This window comes from Hypanus sabinus, chromosome 27, assembly GCF_030144855.1.
Source record: "Hypanus sabinus isolate sHypSab1 chromosome 27, sHypSab1.hap1, whole genome shotgun sequence".
In the NCBI taxonomy this organism is placed as follows: Eukaryota; Metazoa; Chordata; class Chondrichthyes; order Myliobatiformes; family Dasyatidae; genus Hypanus; species Hypanus sabinus.
Window position 1 is genome coordinate 39,685,832 of NC_082732.1, and position 20,529 is coordinate 39,706,360.

The window sequence follows — 20,529 nt, forward strand, 5'->3', positions numbered from 1 at the left end:
AATTGGGTTATTGATCATTACAGAACGTCTCTCTGGTGCTTCCCTCTCCCTTCTCTCTCCCATCCCTTTTCCCAACCAGAATTCCTGCCTGCACCCTTCCCACTCCCAGTCCACAGTCGAGACTCAAATCAGAATCAGGTTTATCATCACTCACATATATCAGGAAATTTGTTTTTTTTTGTGTTGTAGCAGTACAGTGCAATACATAAAATTACTTCAGTGCTGTGCCCAAGCTTTTGCACAGTACTGCAAGTTTTTTTTACACGAGAATGGTGGGCACGTGGAACACACTACCAGGGATGGTGGTAGAGGCAGATATATTAGGGACGTTTAAGAGACTCTTAGATAGTTACATGGATGATAGAACAACGGAGGTCTATGTAGGAGGGAAGAGTTAGATTGATCTTAGAGTAGGTTAAAATGTCAGCCCAACATCATGGGCCAAAAGACCTGTACTGTACTGTAGTGTTCTATGTTCTAGGCTTTCAGGTTTTAGACTCCCATACCCTGGGGAAAAAACTGTGACCTTATCTACTTTACTCATGAGTTTATAAATCTTCCTCACTCCAGGGAAAACCATCCCATATTATCCAGTCTCTCCTCATAACTCAAGCCATTGCATCCCAGTAACATCCTTATGAATCTCTACTGCACCCTCCCCAGCTTAATCACAGCTTCCCGTAGTATGGAGACCAAACCTAGACACAATGGTCAGCATTAGAATCAGAAATCAGATGTACTATTACTGACATACGTCATGAGATTTGTTATTCTGTGGTGGGCAGTACAGTGCCACTATTACATCAAATATTACTATAAGTTACAATAATAAATACATAAAAACTAAGTAATACACAAAGGGAGCAAAATGTGAGGTAGTGTTCATGGGTTCATTGTCTGTTCAGAAATCTGATGGCGGAGGGGAAGAACCTAATCCTAAAACGTTGACTGTGTACCTTCAGACTCCTGTACTTCCTTGCTGATGGTAGCAATGAGAAGAGGACATGTCCTAAAGGGCAAGGGTCCTTATGTCACCTTCTTGAGGCATCATCTATTAAAGATGCCTTCAAAGAAGGCGAGACCAGTACCCATGATAGAGCTAAGTCAGGCAGAGATGAGGAGAAATGTCTTTCACTCCGGTGGTGAAGTATCTTTGAAATCTGCTCCAGAGCTCTGTGAAAATTTAAAGTGCGTGGCTGAAGCCAGGAGACCCTGTGGATTTTGGGATCAGGTAGATGATGGAACTGGATTTGTGGCTCAGACATGACTTTGTTGAATGATGAAGTAGACTGCTTCCATTCCTTTCGACGATTGGGCAGCAGCTGGAGTGTGGAGTATGTTGGAGTCATGCTGACGTGAGTCGCAGAACCACATCACGCTGTAAACTGCTGATGCCACTTTAAATTGGAGAGGTTTTATCCAAAGTGAACCATAAACAGGAACCAAAACTGCAACCAGCACAGTTAAAAAGAAGCCCTGTGATATAAGCAAAGCTTTAGTTTTTCGTGTGTGTGTGTGTGTGTAGCTGAGTGTGTGTTCTGTACGTGAGAATGTGTGTGTGAGAGTGTGCGTGTCTGAGTGTGGGTTGTGTGTGTAGATGAGAATGTGTGTCTGAGAAAGTTGTATGTGTGTATGTGAGTGTGTGTTGTGTGTGTGTACGTGAGAATGTGTGTGTGTCTGAGAGAGTTGTGTGTGTGTGTATGTGACTGTGTGTTGTGTAGGTATGAGGGAGAGGGAGAGGGAGAGAATGTGCTGGGATCAAAAAGTAAACGTGTTTCTAAATTCTCTCCAAGTCCTTCAGTGAAAACATCCAGGCATGGACAGGGTAGCTTTACAACAGGATACCTTGAAAGCAGAAAGCTGAAGCTAATCAGAAAGAAAGTGGAATCTCAACAATTTTCAAGAGAAAATCCATAGATGCTGGAAATCTGAGCAACACTCACAAAATGCTGGAGGAACTCGGCAGGCCAGGCAGCATCTATGGAAGAGAGCACAGTCAATATTTTGGGCAGACTTCAGGACTGGAGAAAAAAGATGAGGAGTTAGAGTTAGAAGGCGGGGGAGGGGAGGGAGAAACACAAGGTGATGGGTGAAACTGGGAGTGAGGGGAGAGGTGAAGTAAAGAGCTGGGATGTTGAAAGGGATACAGGGCTGGAGAAGGGGGAAGTCTGATGGGAGAGGACAGGTGGTCATGGAAGAAAGCACTTGGAGCACCAGAGAAAGGTGATAGGCAGGTAAGGAGATAAGGTGAAAGATGGGAAAAGGGAATGGTGAAGGAGAGGGTCATTACTGGAAGTTTGCTTGATGTTAATGCCATCAGGTTGGTGGCTACCCAAATGGAACATAAGGTGTTGCTCCTCCAACCTGAGTATGGCCTTATTGCAACAGTAAGGAGGCCATGGACTGACATGTCAGAATGGGAATGGGAAGTGGAATTAAAATGGGTGGCCACTGGGAGATCCCGCTTGTTCTGGCGGATGGAACGTAGATGCTCGACAAAACGGTCTCCCAATCTACGCCAGGTCTCACTGATATACAGGAGGCAACACCTGGAGCATTGGATGCAGTAGCTGACCCCAACAGACTCACAGGTGAAGTGTCACCTCACCTGGAAGGACTGTTTGGGTCCCTGAATGGTAGTGAGGGAGGAGATTGCCACTTGTTCCACTTGCAAGGATAAGTGCCAGGAGGGAGATCAGTGGGGAGAAACAAACGCCTAGGGAGTGATCCCTGTGGAAAGCAGGAAGTGGGGGGGGGGTAGATGTGCTTGGCGGTGGGATCCCATTGGAGATGGTGGAAGCTATGCAGCATTATGTGCTGGGCATGGAGGCTGGTGCAGTGTCAGTGAAGACAAGAGGAACCCTATCCCTGGTAGGGTGGCAGGAGGATGGGGTAAGGGTAGATGTGCATGAAATGGAAGAGATGCGATTGAGGGCAGCATTGATGGTGAAGGAAGGGAAGCCCATTTCTTTGAAGGAGGATAAACCTTCATTCTGAAATGAAAAACTTCATCCTCAGAGCAGATGTGGTGGAGACAGAAGAACTGAGAGGGGATGGCATTTTTACAAGAAATAGGGTGGGAAGAGGTATAGTCCAGGCAGCTATAAGAGTCAGAGGACTTATAATAGACATCAGTAGATAAGCTGTCTCCAGAGATACAGAGAGAGAGATTGAGAAAGGGGAAGGAGGTGTTAGAAATAGATAAATTTGAGGTATAGGGTTGAAGTTGGAGCCAAAGTTGATTAAGTCGACCAGCTCCACATGGGTGCAGGAAGCAGCTCCAAAGCAGTCATCGATGTAGCATAGTAAAAGTGGGGGGCAGGTACCAGTATAGACTTGGAACATAGACTGTTCCACACAGCCCACAAAAAGACAGGCATAGCTGGGACCCATGCGAGTGCCCAGGGCTACACCCTTAGTTTGAAGGAAATGGGAGGAGCCAAAGGAGAAATTATTGATAGTGAAGACAAGTTCCACCAGACAGAGGAGAGTGATGGTGGAGGGGAACTGGTTGGGTCTGGTGTCCAGAAAGAAACTGAGAGCTTTAAGGCCTTCCTGGTGCGGGATGGAGGTGTATAGGGGTTGGACATCCATAGTGAAAATGAAATGATGGGAGCCAGGAACTTGAAATCATTGAAAAGATCAAGAGCGTGTGAAGTGTCATGAATATAGGTAGGATGGGACTGAACCGGGGGGGGGGGGGGGGATAAAACTGAGACAAGATATGCAGATATGAGTTCAGTGGGGCAGGAACAAGCTGAAACAATCGGTCTACCTGGACAAACAGGTTTGTGGAGATTCCCAGAGTTAATAAGATTAGTGGTATGGGAGACAATGGCTTGGTGTTCCTCACTGGGAACCTCTTCGAGGGGTAAGTAAGAGGAGGTGTCTGACAGTTGTTGCTGGGCCTCGGTTAGGTAGAGGTCAGTCTGCCAGACCTCCTTTGATGGTGGGGTTAGGATTAGTGCAGAGGGAGTTGAGAGCAGAGCGCTCGGAAGGAGCGAGGTTGGAATTGGAGAGAGGAGTGGTGAAGTTGAGATGATTGATGTCCTGTTGACATCAATGACAATGAAAAGATCCAGAGCAGATCTGAGATAGGTACATTGGTGATAGAGAAATGGAGGACTATGTAGGAGAAAAGGATTCGATTTTTATTAAAGTAGGTTAAAAGGTTGGCACTCTGCTCTATGTTAAGTTCAGCAAGAGGCTTTTACCTTCCCAGAACATGTGACAGGAGCGTTAAAGCTAATCCATGAAAGGAGATATTAGGGCAGCTGAGCAAAAGATCCAATGGATGAAGGGCATCTAAAAGGAGGCAAGAAGCCAAGAGATGCAGAGGGCTGTATATGACATTTATTTTCTTTGATAATAAATTTACTTTGAACTTTGATCTGTGGACACACTTTCAAGGAGTCTTTGGCTTTTGTTCTCAATATTATTTGTTACTTATTATTTTTGTATTTGTACAGTTTGTCTTCTTTTGCACACTGGCTATTCATCTGTGTATGGTTTGTCACTGATTCTACTGTGTTTTTGTATCTTCTGTGAATGCCTGAAAGAAAATGAATCTCAAGATTGTATATGGTGACGTATATGAACTTTGATAATAAATTTACTTTGAACTTTGAGATAGGTGAGAGTACAAAATGAGTGAGATACAGACCTCTGGCAGATTAACACACACAAAATGCTGGAGGACCTCAGCAGGTCAGGCAGTTTCTATGGGGACGAATGAAGTCAACATTTCAGATTAAGACCCTTCATCAGGACTGGAAAGAAAGGGGAAGGAAGTCACAATAAGAAAGTTGGGGGAGAGGGGAAGAGTACAAGCTGGCGGATGATAGATGAACCCAGGTGGGGGGGAAGGCAGGTTGCTGGGAGAGGGAGAGATGAAGTGAGAAGCTGGGAGGTGATAGGTGAGAGAGGTAAGGGGCTGAAGAAGAAAGAGAGGACTGAGGGCCATGGGAGGAAAACAAGTTCAAAGTAAATTTATTGTCACCATATACAACCCTGAGATTCATTTTCTTCCAGGTATTCACAGTAAATACTAAGAAACACGATAGAATCAATGAAAAACCACACACAACAAGACAAACCACCAATGTGCAAAAGAAAGTGAACTGTGGAAATATGAAAGACATAATAAGCAGTAAATACGTCTTTGTAAGTGATCACGTAAATCATGAGAACAGTTCAGTGTTGGGATAAGTGAAGTTGAGTGAAATTATCCCCTCTGGTTCAAATGCCTGATGGTTGAGGCTCTTGATAGTTGACGAAGAGAGATGGGCCACAGGGGGAGGGGATAGGCAAGTGAATTGGGAAAGACTGAAACAGGGGAGCGGGTAGGAAGACCGCAGAGGAATTGCAAAACAAGGGTGCGGTTTTTAATTAGCTTGCTAAACCGGGAAACAGCAGGCAGACAAAGCAGGGTTTATTGAATGGTAGGAGTGAGTTTGTGGCCCTGCTATGACCTGCTCTGCTTGCAGCCACACTGAGAAAAAGGCAGGAGAAGGAAAAAGAAAGATACTATCTGTTATGGGCTGAGAATAAAAACACAGTCATAACTGGACAATGATCAGTAAAACCTGTCTTTAAATCTAACACCGCTTCCCTTAACCATCCAGACATACTCATGAAAGAATGCATGTGCTGTAAAATTCAACTAAATGTGGACTCATTAACTCTCATCACAATAGGACACTACAACCTGATACTGTAAGTTAAATCCATTTGGGACCTGTACTCCGTTTTACTGCGTAGTCTGATCCAAACTAAACGAGCTATCAACAAGAGAAAGGCAGCCTTATCCTCACAGCAAGCAAGGCATCAAGCAGAGTTGTCTGACTTCTAACACCGAAGAAAATAGAGTGTGTTTAAATTTATTATGGTGTCAACGTGTCTGGCCCAGTCTAGACGACTGGTATTACTATATGAAGCCACACTGAATTCTTGAAGACAGCTTTTATGGTAACAGAGTGTGAGATAGAACAGTTCATGAAATGACAGCAAGTCTGAGGCTAGGTAATGTTGTCCAGATCCTTCTTTGTAGAGGATATTTTAGCAAACGACTGTCTCAGGTAATAACACACGCACAATGCTGGCAGAACTCATCAAGGATCCCCACCATCCATGCCATGCTCTTGTATCGCTGCTGCCATTGGGAAAGGAGCCTCAGGACCCACACCACCAAACTCAAGAACTGTTATTACCCCTAAACCATCTTCAAGGACCCCCGCCATCTAGGCCATGCTCTTTTAGAGAAGGACAGCATGGAAACAGGCCCTTCAGCCCATCTAGTCTATGCCAAAACGACTTAAACTGCCAATGCCCAAGCATAGAAAAGCCAACAAAAAGTAGTGGATTCTGCCTTCACAGGAAAAGCCGTCCCCATCATTGAGCACATCGACAAGGAGCGCTTCCATAAAACGTCAGCATCCATCATCAAGGACCCCCTCCATCCAGACAATGGTCTCTGCTCGCTGCTGCCATTGGGAAGGAGGGACAGGAGCCTTAGGCCCCACACCTCCAGGTTCATATTTGCATGGGTGACACTACCAAAGAGCTAAAGTATAAAGCCCTGACTCCAGCCAACAGAGCCCTCTGAGTTATTGAGGCGCCACCAGGTTCTGGAACAGTTATTAACCTACAACCATCAAGCTCCTGAACCAACGTGGATAACTTCACTCACCTCAACACTGAACTGACTCCACAACCTTGAGTCTCACTTTCAAGGCCTCTGCAATTCATGTTCTCCATATTTAGTGCTCATTTATTGATTAACAATATTTTGTTTTTTTACTTTTTGTATTTGCACAACTTGTTGTCTTTTGCACACTGGTTATTTGTCCATCTTTGTGTGTAGTTGTTCATTGATTCTATCGTGTTTCTAGTTATTTACTGAGAATACTCACAAGAAAATGAATCTCATGTTTGTGTATGGTGACATATATGTACTTTGTTAATAAATTTACATTGGACTTTGAAGTCAGGCAGCATTTGTGGAAAGGAATGAGCAGTCCATGTTTCAGGCTGAAATCTTTCATCGGGTCTGAAAAGGATGGGGTAAAGTCAATTAAAAGATGGTGGAGGGGTAAGAGTACAAGTTGGCAGATGACAGGTGAGATTTTGACCCTGGCTTCAAAGCCCATCCCACAGATACTGTCTCAACCTGCCCCTCACCTTAGATTTGTGGGCATCTCTTCACCCTTATACAATATCCCCCAGTTCTAGACCCCTCTCCCAACATCTACACATCATCTACTGTATCCAAACCTCTCCTACTCTGATTCACTTACCTCTCATTTATCCAAAGTCCATAGATTAAAGGCAGTATTATTTTTAAATGTTTGCTTTATTTGTCACATGTACAACAGAACATGGAAACATACAGTGAGAGGCGTCCTATCTTTCAGTGACTAACTCAGTCTGAGGATGTACTGGGACAGCCCACGAGTGTCGTCGCACTTCCAGCGCCAACTTACTACCCCTACCTGGTACATCTTTGGAATACGGGAGGAGACCGGAGCACTCAGAGGAAATCCACGCAGTTGCTGGGATAACGTACAAACCCTTTACAGATTGTTATCATCATCATTAGGTGCCATGCCATATGATGTAGGCATTTCGATAATATTTAAGTAATCTTATATTGTTTCATATAATTACAGGTTATAAATACATTAATTGCATATGCCATCACATTACCACGTGATACGTGTGTGCCTTGCTTAAAGCAAACCTGCATTTTGGATGCCGTGTCTTTGAATTAGTTTAATGTTTTGAAGTTGCAAAACATAACAATAGTCTTTGACCATGATTGTCCCCGGCAAATTTTTCTACAGAAGTGGTTTGCCATTGCTTTCTTCTGGGCAGCGTCTTCACAAGACAGGTTACCCCAGCCATCTTCAGAAACTGTCTGCCTGGCGTCAGTGGTCTCACAACCAGGACTTGTGATACGCACCACATGCTCCCATGGCTTCACATGATCCTGACTGGGGGGTCTAAGCAGGTGCTACTTCCTGCCCAAGGGTGACCAGCAGGCTAGCGGAGGGAAGGAGCACCTTACACCTCCTTTGGTAGAGATGTCCCTCCTTACAGATAGAGGCAGCAATTAAACCCCAATCGTACAGTTGGCTCTGCAAAGTCTTATACTGACCTCTACACTACTGTACCACCGCAACTGTCACATGCTCCAATCTTAGCGGTATTTCAATCACAGCCTAAAGTGAAGGCAAAGGTGAAGGGAGTCCTTATGTTAATCAGAGTAACCCACCCAGCTTCCATTTACTGAAATGACCCACCTAAATGCAAATACGTGACATCATCGCACAACAATTCGAACTTTAAGTACAAGTAATGCTGTGTGTTCACACACCCACCACTTCTTGCAGGGGTCAGGTTTGTCTAGACAGGTAGAAACTTGAAATACACGCCAGTAGTCACTAAGGAAGCTTTCAAAGTTTCTTTCCTACATAGCAAATTGCCTGGAGAGAGAGTTACACTCAGTGTTAGTAATCCAGGACCAGTGCTTGGTCTTGAAAGTGACATCACAGGTAGATAGGGTCATAAAGAGAGCTTTTGGCACATTGGCCTTCATAAATCAGAGTAATTAGTACAGAAGTTGGGACATTAAGTTGTGGAAGATCAGAATCAGGTCTAATATTGAAGTTCAAAGTAAAATTTATTATCGGAATACATACATGTCACCTCTTACGACCCTGAGATTCCTTTCCCTGCAGGCATACTCAGCAAATCTATAGAACAGTAACAGCAAAGAGGATCAATGAAAGAGCAAGAGCATAGAGGACAACAAACAGTGCAAATGTAAATATAAATAAAGACAGCATGAAATAAAAGATAAAGGGTCCATAAGTGAGATGATTCAGTGGTCACCAACCTTTTTTGCACCGGGGACCGGTTCAATATTGACAATATTCTTGCGGACCGGCCGACGGGGAGGGGGTGGGGGTTAATCATGACCGGAATACAGCGATACTTGAAGGGAGTTCCTTATGTCCAGTCTATCCCGCAATTTAGTTTACGTGGCTATCAGCACTCGCTTCTGTCCCGCTTGCTCACGTTTTTTTCCACTCAGAAAACTCAAACGTTTGTGCAGAGTGCTTGGACTCAAAGTACCGAAGCAGTTTTGAGGGTTTCGTTGCCTCACTAGACAGCCTCCCGCCTTGGCCAGGTCGTGGGTGGGGTGAGAGGACAAGCTGAGGGCCGGAGCCGCAGCGGTCGCAGTCCGGAGAGCGACAGGGCGTGTGCCCCCGCGTCGTCTATCGGACTCGAGGGATGACTTTCAGTAGATGGCAGCGAGGTAGCTGCTCTGCTACTTACCCGAATCAGGTCGTCTGCGAATATTTTAGCACCAGGTTCCCTGCGAACAGTCGGTGTGGTGAACGGGTTTGGAGGCGGCGCCCATCGGGCCGGTAGCGACGGCCCTTCCCGCCGGCCGCGCGAGGCGCCCAGTGATCCCCGGCGCGAGGGTCTCTCCGCGTTTGGGCCACGGATGTCCTCGCGTGCGTTCAACAGTCGCCATGACGGGGAATGAGGAAAGGTGCAGCTGACTCCCAGCGCTTCCTCGCCGGGACCACTGAGAAAATTGGTTGTGGAAACATCTCAATAGGTGTGAAGTTATCCTCTTTTGTTCAAGGGCCTGATGGTTCACTGGCATATTGTCATGGAATTTGTTGTTCTGTGGCAGCACTACATTGCAATAGATAAAAATAAATAGTGCTCTCTTCTCATTGCTGCCATCAGGAAGGAAGTGCAGAAACCTTAGGTCCCACACCACCAGATTCAGAAACAGTTATTAACCTTCAACTATCAGACTCCTGATACCACAACCTGTAGACTCACTCTTGAGGATTCTACAGCTCATGCTCTCAGTATCAGGTTTATTTTGTCTTTGCATATTGGCTGGTTGTCAGTTTGATTCCATTGTATTTTGTTGTACTGTGAATTTTAACCCTGATAAGTATGTGGTGTTGCACCTAGGTAGGCAAATGCAAGGGGACAGTACATTGTTAAAGATAAGATCCAGGGACCTTGAGCAGAAAGATCCAAGTTCATAACTCCTTGAAAGTGGCTGTATATGTTGATAAGGTGGTGAGGAAGTCTTATGAAATGTTTGCTTTTATTAGTCAAGGCATTGAGTTCAAAAGTGAGGAAGTTATGTTGCAACTTTATAAAACTCTGGTTAGACCACATCTGGAGCATTGTATACAGTTCTGGTCACCCTACTATAAAAAGGATTTTGAGGCTTTGAAGAGAGTACAGAAAAGGTTTACCAAGACGCTGCCTGGTTTGGAGAACATGTCCCATCATGAGATAAGCTTGGATTGTTTGCTCTGGAGCAGTGGAAGCTGAGGGGAGATCTGATAGAGGCTTACAAGATTATGAGAGGCATAGATAGAGTAAACAGAGAATATCTGTTTCCTAGGGTTGAAATGTCTTGACTCCAGAGGGCTTGCATTGAAGGTAAGAGGGGATATGTTCAAAGGGAATGAGAGGGGTAAACTTTTTACTTAGAGAATGGTGAATGCCTGGAATATGATGTCTGGTATGGAGGTAGAGGCAAATACATTAAAGGCTTTTAAGAGACATTTAGATAGGCATACAGATGTAAGGAAGATGGAGGGATATGGACATGATGTAGGTAGGAAGGATTAGTGTTTGGGTGTTTTTGATTTACTTTTTAATGATTTGGCACAACATTGTGGACTGAATGGCCTGTTCCTGTGCTGTACTGTTCTATGTTCTATGAATGCCTGCAAGAAAATGAACCTCAGGATGATGTATGGTGACATATACGTACCTTGGTATTAAATTTAGTTTGAACTTTGAACTTTGATGTTGATGAGGCCAAATTTGAAGTAATGTGTGCAGTTTTTCATTGTGTTTTTGTTTTTTCTCTATTATTATACATTTCATTGTACTGCTGCTGCAAAGACAACAAATTTGACAACATATGCTGGTGATATTAATTCTGGTTCTGATTTTGGTTACCTCCCTAAAGGAAAGATATCATTAAGACTGAAAGAGTACAGAGAAAATTTACAAGGATGGTGCTGGGACTGGTTACCTGAGTTATAGATAAAAGTTGATTATGTTAGTCATTGCTACAGATGGCTGTGGAGGCCAGGTCACTGGGCATTTTAAACAGCAGAGTCTGGTAGGTTCTTGATTAGTAAGGGTCTCAAAGGTTATAAGAAGGCAGGAGAAATGGGATGAGGGGGATAATAGATCAGCCATGATGAAATGGCAGAGCAGACTTGATGGGACAAACAGACCAAGTCTATTTCTATGTCTTATGGTCTTATTTAGCACCTCGCTGTAAACTGTTAGCCTCACCTTGGGTTTATTCCTCTGGAGGTAATAGTTATCATCTCTGTTTATCTGAAGTAATCCCCCACTCTAACTTCTTTGTGAACTTCTGCAGTGAACAAAGCAAGTTACACTCAGTGGCCACTTTATTAGGTACCTCCTGTATTTATAAAGTGGCTACTGAATGTATGTTCATGCTTTTCTGCTGCTGTAGACCATCCACTTTAAGGTTCGAAGTGTTGCACATACAGAGATGCTCTTCTGTACACCAAGGTTGTAACATGTGGTTATTTGAGGTACTGTCACCATCCTGTCAGCTTGAACCAGTCTGGCCGTTCCCCTCTGACTTCCCTTATTAACAAGGCGTTGGTGCCCACAGAAATGCCACTTGCTGGATTTTTTTTTTGTTTATCGCATCATTCTCTGTAAACTCTAGAGACTGTTGTGTGTGAAAATCCCAGGAGATCAGCAGTTTCTGAGATACTCAAACCACCCCGTCAGGCACCAACCATCATTCAAAGTCACTTAGATCACATTTCTTCCTCATTCTGATGTTTGGTCTGGACAACAACTGAACATCTTGACCGTGTCTGCATGCTTCTATGCATTGAGTTGCTGCCACGTGATTGGATATTTGCTATTTGCACTAACGAGTAGTTTATAGGCATGCCTAATAAAGTGGCCGCTGATCATAAGTGCTGTGGGAAAGAGATGCAGGCAGCTGTTCAATTAATTAGATTTCAATTGCTCCGAACTAAAAGAACTGGTTCTGCTGTTACTAGGCAGCAACCAAACTGAAATATAAACAAGACCCTGGCCAACCAGCAGAAATGCTGAAACAATGCATGATTGGGAGTGACCCGTGACAGGTTGCTCAGTGTGCAGTGTCTGATTATATCATTGGTACAAAAGATTATTATTCAAACCATATTGGTTGCTGGATGTTGCAGTGATCCCTGTTGCAAATACCTTGCTAGCAATAAAGTTGATGCTATTGATACAAAACAAAGAAGCTAAGAGCAAGTCTGGCCTTTGAAGTCTGCTCCACCATTCCATCGTTCAATCAGACCATGAGACTGAGGAGCAGAAATAGGCCATTTGGCCCCTCGAGTCTGCTCTGCCATTCTGAGTTATTATCACTCTCAAACCCATTCTCCTGCCTTCTCCCCATAACCTTTGACATTCTTACTGATTAGGTACCTATTAACCTCTGCTTTAAATATGCCCAGTGACTTGGCCACTACACCCAGTCAACTCAGTCTTTCCTCAGATGATAGTATCTCCACGTCCTTTGCACTGATCAAGTTCTTTCAGCCCAATGTTCCACGCCACCCAGCAACCTATTTAACCCTAGCCTAGTCACAGGACAATTAACAATTAAGCTACTAACCCACAGATCTTTGGACCGTGGGAGGAAACCAGAGCACGTGGAGGAAGCCACGTGTTCATAAGGAGGAATGTACAATCTCCTACAGATGAACTAGGAATTGAACTCCCAACTCCAAAGCCCTGAGCTGCAATAGTGTCGCACTAACCGTGGTGCCCTGAGATGGGTTTGAAGACTTTCAATCAGTATAGTCAGTGATATAACATGGAAACATGTTTGCTAAGCATCCAGAGACTCTAATCCCATTAATGTAAACATAAATGTGCACTCCCAAATAAATTCACAACAGATGACTACAGCTGTGTCCCTCCTCACTCAAGCTGAGAGAATGTAGCCTCTGGCCAATGTACATTTCATTCTCAAATGGACAGGTGTCCAAACAAAGTCGTCTATTACTTAAATAATGAATACATAACATCTCAAAATGAAAACACCTGCGAAATGCATCTGTGGTTACCTGACACAGCCACCCTCAATGCAAATACCTGAAACAATGGGAGAGGTCCTGCACAAGTGATTCATCTGGATACTGCCTGGATTAGAGAGCATATGTGGAGAGGTTCAACAAATTTGGGTAGTTTGCACTGAAGTGTTGCAAGCTGAGGTTTATAGAATTATGAGAACCCTTTTCCAGTCCCGTCACCTCCCCTTTCCCCCAGCCACCCGTCATCCTCCTCACCTGGTGTCACCTATCATGTGGAGTTTGCGGCAGTGCCTTCATGTGCCCAGCCGGGTTGACTGTACCTTTTGGAATCTCAAATTACCCTTTGTTCCCAGTCCAGGGAAGGGTCTTGGCCCAAAACTTTGACTACTTATTCTCCTCCATAGATGCTACCTGACCTGCTGAGTTCATCCAGCATTTTGTCTTTGTGGCTCTGGAATTTAAAGTACAAGGCTCATACTCGTAGATTTATAGAGTCAGAGTCATATAAAATGGAAACAGGCCCTTTGGCCCAATTAGTCCATGCTGACCAAGGTCCCCATCTCATCTCCTTTGGTGAAGGAAATGAGGTCTTGGAGTTTGGATCAGGCTGAAGCATCAAGTGTTCATGACAGCTTGACTGAGTGTTTCAGGGGGATAATTCTCCTGCCTTCTCCCCCAACCATTGACGTTCAGACTAACCAAGATCTGTTAGTCACAGCTTTAAATATTCTCAATTACGAGTACTGCAGATCCACCACCCTCTGCCTAAGGAAATTTCTTCTCTTCTCTGTTCTAAATGGACATCCCTCTGTTCTGAGGCTGTGCCTCTCTTTCTAATCTCTCCCACTATAGAAAATATCCTATTCAAGCCCACTCTATCTGGGCCTTTTAATAGTCAATAGGTTTCAATGAGATCTTCCCTCATTCTTCTAAACTCCAGTAAGTACAGGCCCAGAGTCATCAAACACACCTCATTTATTAGCCCTTGCATGCCCAGAATCATTCTTGTGAACTCCTCTGGACCTTTTCCAATGCCTGCACATCCTTCCTTAAATAACAGGCCCAAAACTGCTCACAATGCTCCAAAAAAAAAAAAAAATTATTGGTGTGTCCTGGGGTCTGTGCTAAAGATTTACAGCTGAGAGCTGAATTGGAAGTCTGGAAGTCAAGGCCCTTTGGCCAAAGTAATCAGGGGTCCCATAATCTGCTGGTCCAGAGGTCAAGGCATAGTGTTCAGCAACTGATTGGTCTAGGGGTCAATGCTGAGAATGGAGGCCAAAGGTCAAGACCTATTGGCTGGAATAGTCATTGGCAAGTTTGGAGTTCGAGGCTTGATTGTTCAGTGATCATTGGGTCCTGAGGTAGATGCCAAGGATCAAGGCCTAAGGGTTGAATTGGAGTCCAAAGGTTGAGGACTGTTGGCCAGAGCAATCTCTGCAAGTCCACTGGGGTACTTGAAGGCCCAATGTCTGCAAGTCCAAGCCCGAGTCCAGGCTGGAGGCTGAAGATGGCCTTTCCTGGGGTTAGAAGTCTGTGTATGTGCACTGTTGGAAGTGAGGAACAGGATTTACTTTGCTGTTATTGTTTTTGTTGTGTTCTACGTGGTTTTGCCGAGGCTTGTGGCCATGTAGCAACACGTGGCCTGCCCCAAGTAGGGGCATTTCACTGTATGTTGTGATAAATAAATTTCAATCTTAACACAGCTTTATTTGCCACAGACTTCAGTAAGATTTGCTCTGTTGTCTTCATGTTGAACATAGGCAGGGTGAGGAGAAGTGAGGAAAGATGGCACCGGCGGTTTTTGCAGACCCAGGTGACTTCATCCAGTTCATCCACGAAACAGCTTATTCTGCTTCTCTTATGTGTTTCTTTTCTTTTCAAGGTGGTTGGGGTTCTGTTGGAGTCTGTGAACTACAGTCCAAACTAGGATTTTTCGCAAGCAGTGGGTTTTCAGACCAGCAGTGCAGCCTGGTGCTTCGTTATCTCCAGAAACAGCCTGGCAGACAAGCGCCTTCGGGGAGTGGTCCCATAGATGGCCCAGTTCCTCGTCAATTTCACTGACTGAAGCATCGCGGGAGACTGAAACATTGAGCTAGCAGTCAGTGTGTGCTGCTGTTGGAAGAGGGCCCCTGTACCCCTGTACTTGAGCAATCACATTCCCTCTCTTTCGATGGAGAGTGAGGGACTGCCGATCCCCAAGATTGGGGTGAAACTTGGAGAAGCGAAGCGAGAGACTGTAACATCAGAACAGTGAGTTGCTGTTTTCTGCTCTCATTGTTGCAGAAGTAACCACTCTCGCCCTTACTGTTGGGAGAGAGCCTGTCTGAGATACTGAAGTGCTGGCTTATGGACTGTAGTTTTTGATAGACCCTAGATCAAGATATTGGAAGAGTTTCCTATTGCTTGAATAGTGGGAGGAGGAGGAGGGTTGAAGCTTCTGCAGCTGCTTGTGCGATGGGGGGGTGAAGGGGGCTTTGGAGTTCTGTTGTTTCTATTATTCATTCTGCAGGGTTTCTTGTTTCATGGGTGTCTATGAAGAGTAGGAATTTCAGGTTGTGTATTGTATACGTACTCTGATATTAAATTGAATCATTTGAACCCACCCAGTGTCAAAAGATATTGAACAAAAACTTGAATCATCACTACTATTGACTCATGATTCACCATCTTACCAGTTCAAACAACCAAGTTCAGCAAGAAAGTGCAGAGGATGAGAAAGAGGAAAATCAAATACTGCAGAGAAACCTCAAGGTAAAGTTTAGATAATAAAGGGCTTGGTGTTCAGTTTCATTTTGGCAAAGAAGGCAGTCAATTGAAAAGCTCCCATGCAAAGGAAGTTGAACATCGCTCTGAGAAGTAGAGCAAACTCAGAATGGGTCTCAGATGTACATATGAAAGCAGCGCATTGATTCCAAAAACACATTATGTCTGCAATCTGCAGGTCACAAATAAAGAACAAATACAACCCTTATCGTGAACAGATATTTTCTAATTTATTGAGAGGTTCTACTTTCTTGAGAGGCTGAGAGAGCTGGACTGTGCACAACACACACAAAATACTGGAGGAACTCAGCAGGCAAGGCGGTAACTATGGAAAAAAGTACAGTTGACATTTTGGGCCGAGACTCTTTGGTCCAAGCCCTGCCCAAGGGTCTCGGCCCAAAATGTTGACTACTATTTCCGTAGGTGCCGCCTGGCCTGCTGAGTTCCTCCAGCATTTTGTGTGTGTTGCTTGGATTTCAAGGATCTGCAAATTTTCTCTTGTTGATGATTGGACTATGCACACCTATACTGACATCATTCTACAGGTGTGCAGTAAAGAGCATCCTAACAAGCTGAAACACTAACACTGAATGATATGGAAACTGCACTGCAGACTCTACAGCCAGTTGGCAAATTGTTACAATATGCACCCATCTGCAGCAGCTTCCGAGGTTTAGACACTCTAATGCCCCAGAGTATGGATAGTTGGCACAACCCTTTTAAAGATTCAGGACAGTCCTGCTAATTTCTTCTTTCCATCTTTGATAAGACTGCTGAACGGATCCTGACCCGGATCTGGGCCGTACCTTCCAAATAGCCGGAGCTGTCTCTCGGTTTTATTTATTATTGAAATTTAAATTTTTATTATATTTACTATTGATTTATATTCCAGGGAGCGTGAAGTGCAGAGTCAAATATTGCAGTGATGATTGTACGCTCTAGTATCAATTATTTGGTGACAATAAAGTAATAATAATAATAATAATTGGCAATTATGTTTTGGGCAGCAAGGATTGACTATTTTAGGAGAACCTAAACTGAGGTTCAGAGCTCAATCGTAAGCCTACTCGTGATTTCATCTAGTGTTTGTTTTGTGCTCAGATTCTCAATCTAGTTTAAAACAGTGTCTCGATCTTTGCCTCGGATACTCCAGCATTTGGGACCAAGCCATCCTCATCAAAGACTTTCATCACAGTATGATTGAGCCAGTATGACCCAGCAGGGTGTCAGAGACTTTTGTCTGCTGTGACTAGCCACAGTGAAGGTATTTCCCAACAGAGCCTGGAGATACACGATCTCCAGGTAGCCATTGGTCAACTTTTGCAAAGGAGGAGGCCAGAGTCACTTGGGAGAACCAATCAGCCCCACTCCAGAGCCAGTACATCTTCCAACCCCAGAGACATTCGACAGGGTCTCTGATTTTTGCCATGGCTTCCTCATACAGGCTTGTCAGTGTTTGAGCTCCAGCTGTCCTGGTTCCCTTCGCAGTGTGTAAAGATAGCCTTCATTCTCTCTCTTCTGACTGGAAGAGCCCTACACCGGGCCACTGCGCATTGGGAACACAGGTTGGAGATTTGCTCAACTCGGAGGAACTCATGGCCGCCATGAAGGGGTGTTGCATCACCCTGCTGGAGCCAGCCAAAGCTCAGACCGCCTGATGAAGTTTCAATAGGTGAGTGGTCAGTGGTCAGAATTAGAATCAGATTTATTATCACCGGCATGTGTCGTGAAATTTGTTAATCGACTTCGTGATCGAATTTCGAACCTTGGTCCAGGAGAATTGTTGGAACGGGGAGGCTTTGGCCACGCTATACCGCCACAGACTCCGAAATAAACTGAAAGGTGCCCTTGCCTCGGGAGTGCCAGCAGAGAACTTAGAAGTTCTCATTGACCAGTCCATCCATCTCGATAATCGTCTGGCAGAGCGTAAGCAAGACTACATCATGTTCCACTCCTCAACCTCAGACCTTGACCAGCCTGTCGCCAACCCAAGATGCAGTTGAACCTATGCAGATGGGTTGCACTGGGCTCTCTGCAGTGGGGTACCCCGGCACCAGAGTCAAGGTTGCTGCTTTTACTGTGAGGAAGAATGACTGACGCTGCAGCTACCAGGGTGTCTGCTGAGACTGCCAAACATCAGGAGGACTGTGACGGTGGCAGCCACTACACCCAACCTCTCGAATTCCAGTTTCATGCTGAAGGTGGAGTTTACATAAGGCAGGTAAAGGCTTTTGTAGACTTTGGGGCAGCGGATAATTTTCTGGATAGGAGAACCACCCGTCAGTTTGACATACCGTGGTGAGTGTTGAGTCAGTCCTTGCCTGCAACTGCCTTGGATGGCTGCCTGATAGGTTCTGGGAAGAACCAGCAACAAATTGTGATGTTGCAGGTGAGGATAGGGGTTCATGTGGAAGACATTAGTTTCTACATAATTGACTCTCCACTCATACCCATGATCCTTGGGTACCTTTAGCTCAGCCTAACCCATCCGTGGACTGGAGGGACGGGAGTATCACTGCTTGGCCCAGCCATTGCAAGAGGGTTTGTTTTTGGCTTGGCGTTCCAGCCCCCAGACTCTCCCAAGACCAGCAAGGGTACAGATTTCTCCTCAGGGTAACCTGGAGACTTCAGGAAATCCAGTCCTACCTATAAAAGAGGATAAGCCAGCTATATCCAGTAGGCCTGTGCGAGTCCCAACCCGATCCTTTCAGGGGTGCACTGAAATGAGATCTCCAGTCAGGAGCAAACCAAGGAGGTGCCCAAGCAGTCTGGAACTCGAGCAGCTAAGCCAAGGGGCTCCAGTTGCCAGGTCCTGCCTAAGGAGAAAGGTTCCAAGACGGAGATCCAGGAGCCCAGAACTATTTGTTGCATCTTGCTGTCAATGTCTGAGGAGACAGATGAGGATTAGAACAATGATTTTTGCTTTGGTTTTCACAAAAGACTCTTGTGGGCCTATCGGGGAGACTCTGGGATCTGCTGAAGCACCTCTGCTGCCAACAGAGTCTCAGAAATCATCCTCGAAGGAAGGTTCGGGGGTAATTGCAGCACCCAAGCTGACAGAAATCCCTTCCATCTACAAGGATTTGGAAAAGTAAGGGAAAAGCCTCAACTCTTCACCTCACCAACCTTATGACTGTGCAATAGATCTATTGCCAGGTACATGTCCTCTGCGGAGTCAATTACACATGCTCAGGCCCAGAGAGAAGCACTATGGAGGAGTATATTAAGGACACTCTTGCCCTGGGATTCATTCATTCCACCTCTACAGCTGGTGCTGGCTTCAAGAGTCTGTGGCCTAGCATTGACTAGAGAGGGCTGAGTCACATGATGGTCAAGAATTGTTACCCTCTTCCAATCATCAACACTGCTTTTGAGATTCTCCAAGTGGAAAGAGAATTCTCAAAGCCGGACTTGCAGAGTGCATACAATATGGTTCGCATAAAGGAAGGTGATGAGTAGAAGATGGCATTCAACACACCGACAGGACACTGTGAATACCTGGTAATGCCCTTCAGCCTTGTGAACATGCCAGCAGTGTTCCGGGCTTCTATAAATGATGTGCTTCAGGATATTCTCCATAAGTACGCCTTCGTCTGCTGGGATGGCATCCTGATTTTCTCGAAGTCCATAGAGGAGCACACTGCTCACATCAGGGATATCATAAAGAGGCTTCTTGATCATGGACTTCACTTCAAGCTGCAGAAGTCTGAATTTCACATAATCAATATTTTTTGGGCTTCATCATCTCTAATGGCAATCTCAAGATGGACCCTAGTAAGACACAAGCAGTCAGAGATTGGCCCTCACTATCCAGTGTGAAGCAGGGCCAATGATTCTTGGGATTTGCTAAATTTTATCGAAAGTTTATCAGTGGCTCCACTGACGGCACTAACCAAAAGATCCAGGGGCCCTTTCGTTTGGACTAAGAGGGTGGAGGCTGCTTTTTCAGAGCTCAAACAGTGGTTCATGACAGCTCCCATTTTGGTTGCGCCGAATCTGGACCTTCCCTTCATTGTGGAAGTGATATTGCCTCAGATGTCAGAGTGGGTGCTGTTGGCTCAATGGAAACCTTCAGACAATAACCTTCACCTGTGTGCATTCTTTTCTAGGTGACAATCCCTGGCAGAGGTGAATTACAACATTGGGAATAGACAGCTACTTGCGGTCAAGTTGTCTCTGGAGAAATAGCTCGAGGGGACCAAAAACCTTTTCTCATATGGACAGACCACAAGAGCCTGGCTTACATTCAGGAGGCCAAGAGACTGAATTCTAGGCAGCCAGGTGGTCTCTTTTTTTTAACTTTTTTCTCTTTACAATATTTTTATTCAGAAGAAAAAAAGCAAGATTTACTGAGTGCAACACATAGATACATCTCAACGTAACTTGTGTACATTCATATTTTGTAATAAAATTGATCAAAATGTTATAGCATAACACATAAAGGTATACCACTCTGTAATCAAAAATTTAAAGATAGGTCATACATCATAAAAGAAATTTTTTATATAAACTACTTTTTATACCAACTACCAACTACCAAAGAAAAAAGCTGATGGATGATAATGGATAATTAGAAAAAAAAACCATATTCGCTTAAGAAGAGAAGATAAAAATATACAGAAAAGTC

General features: G+C 44.7%; 1 pseudogene; it reads right to left on the bottom strand.

The window, feature by feature from the left end:
• Positions 1–19,882, bottom strand: part of LOC132381913 (uncharacterized) — a 90,186-nt pseudogene extending 70,304 nt beyond the window's left edge.
• Positions 19,883–20,529: the final 647 nt, after the last annotated feature.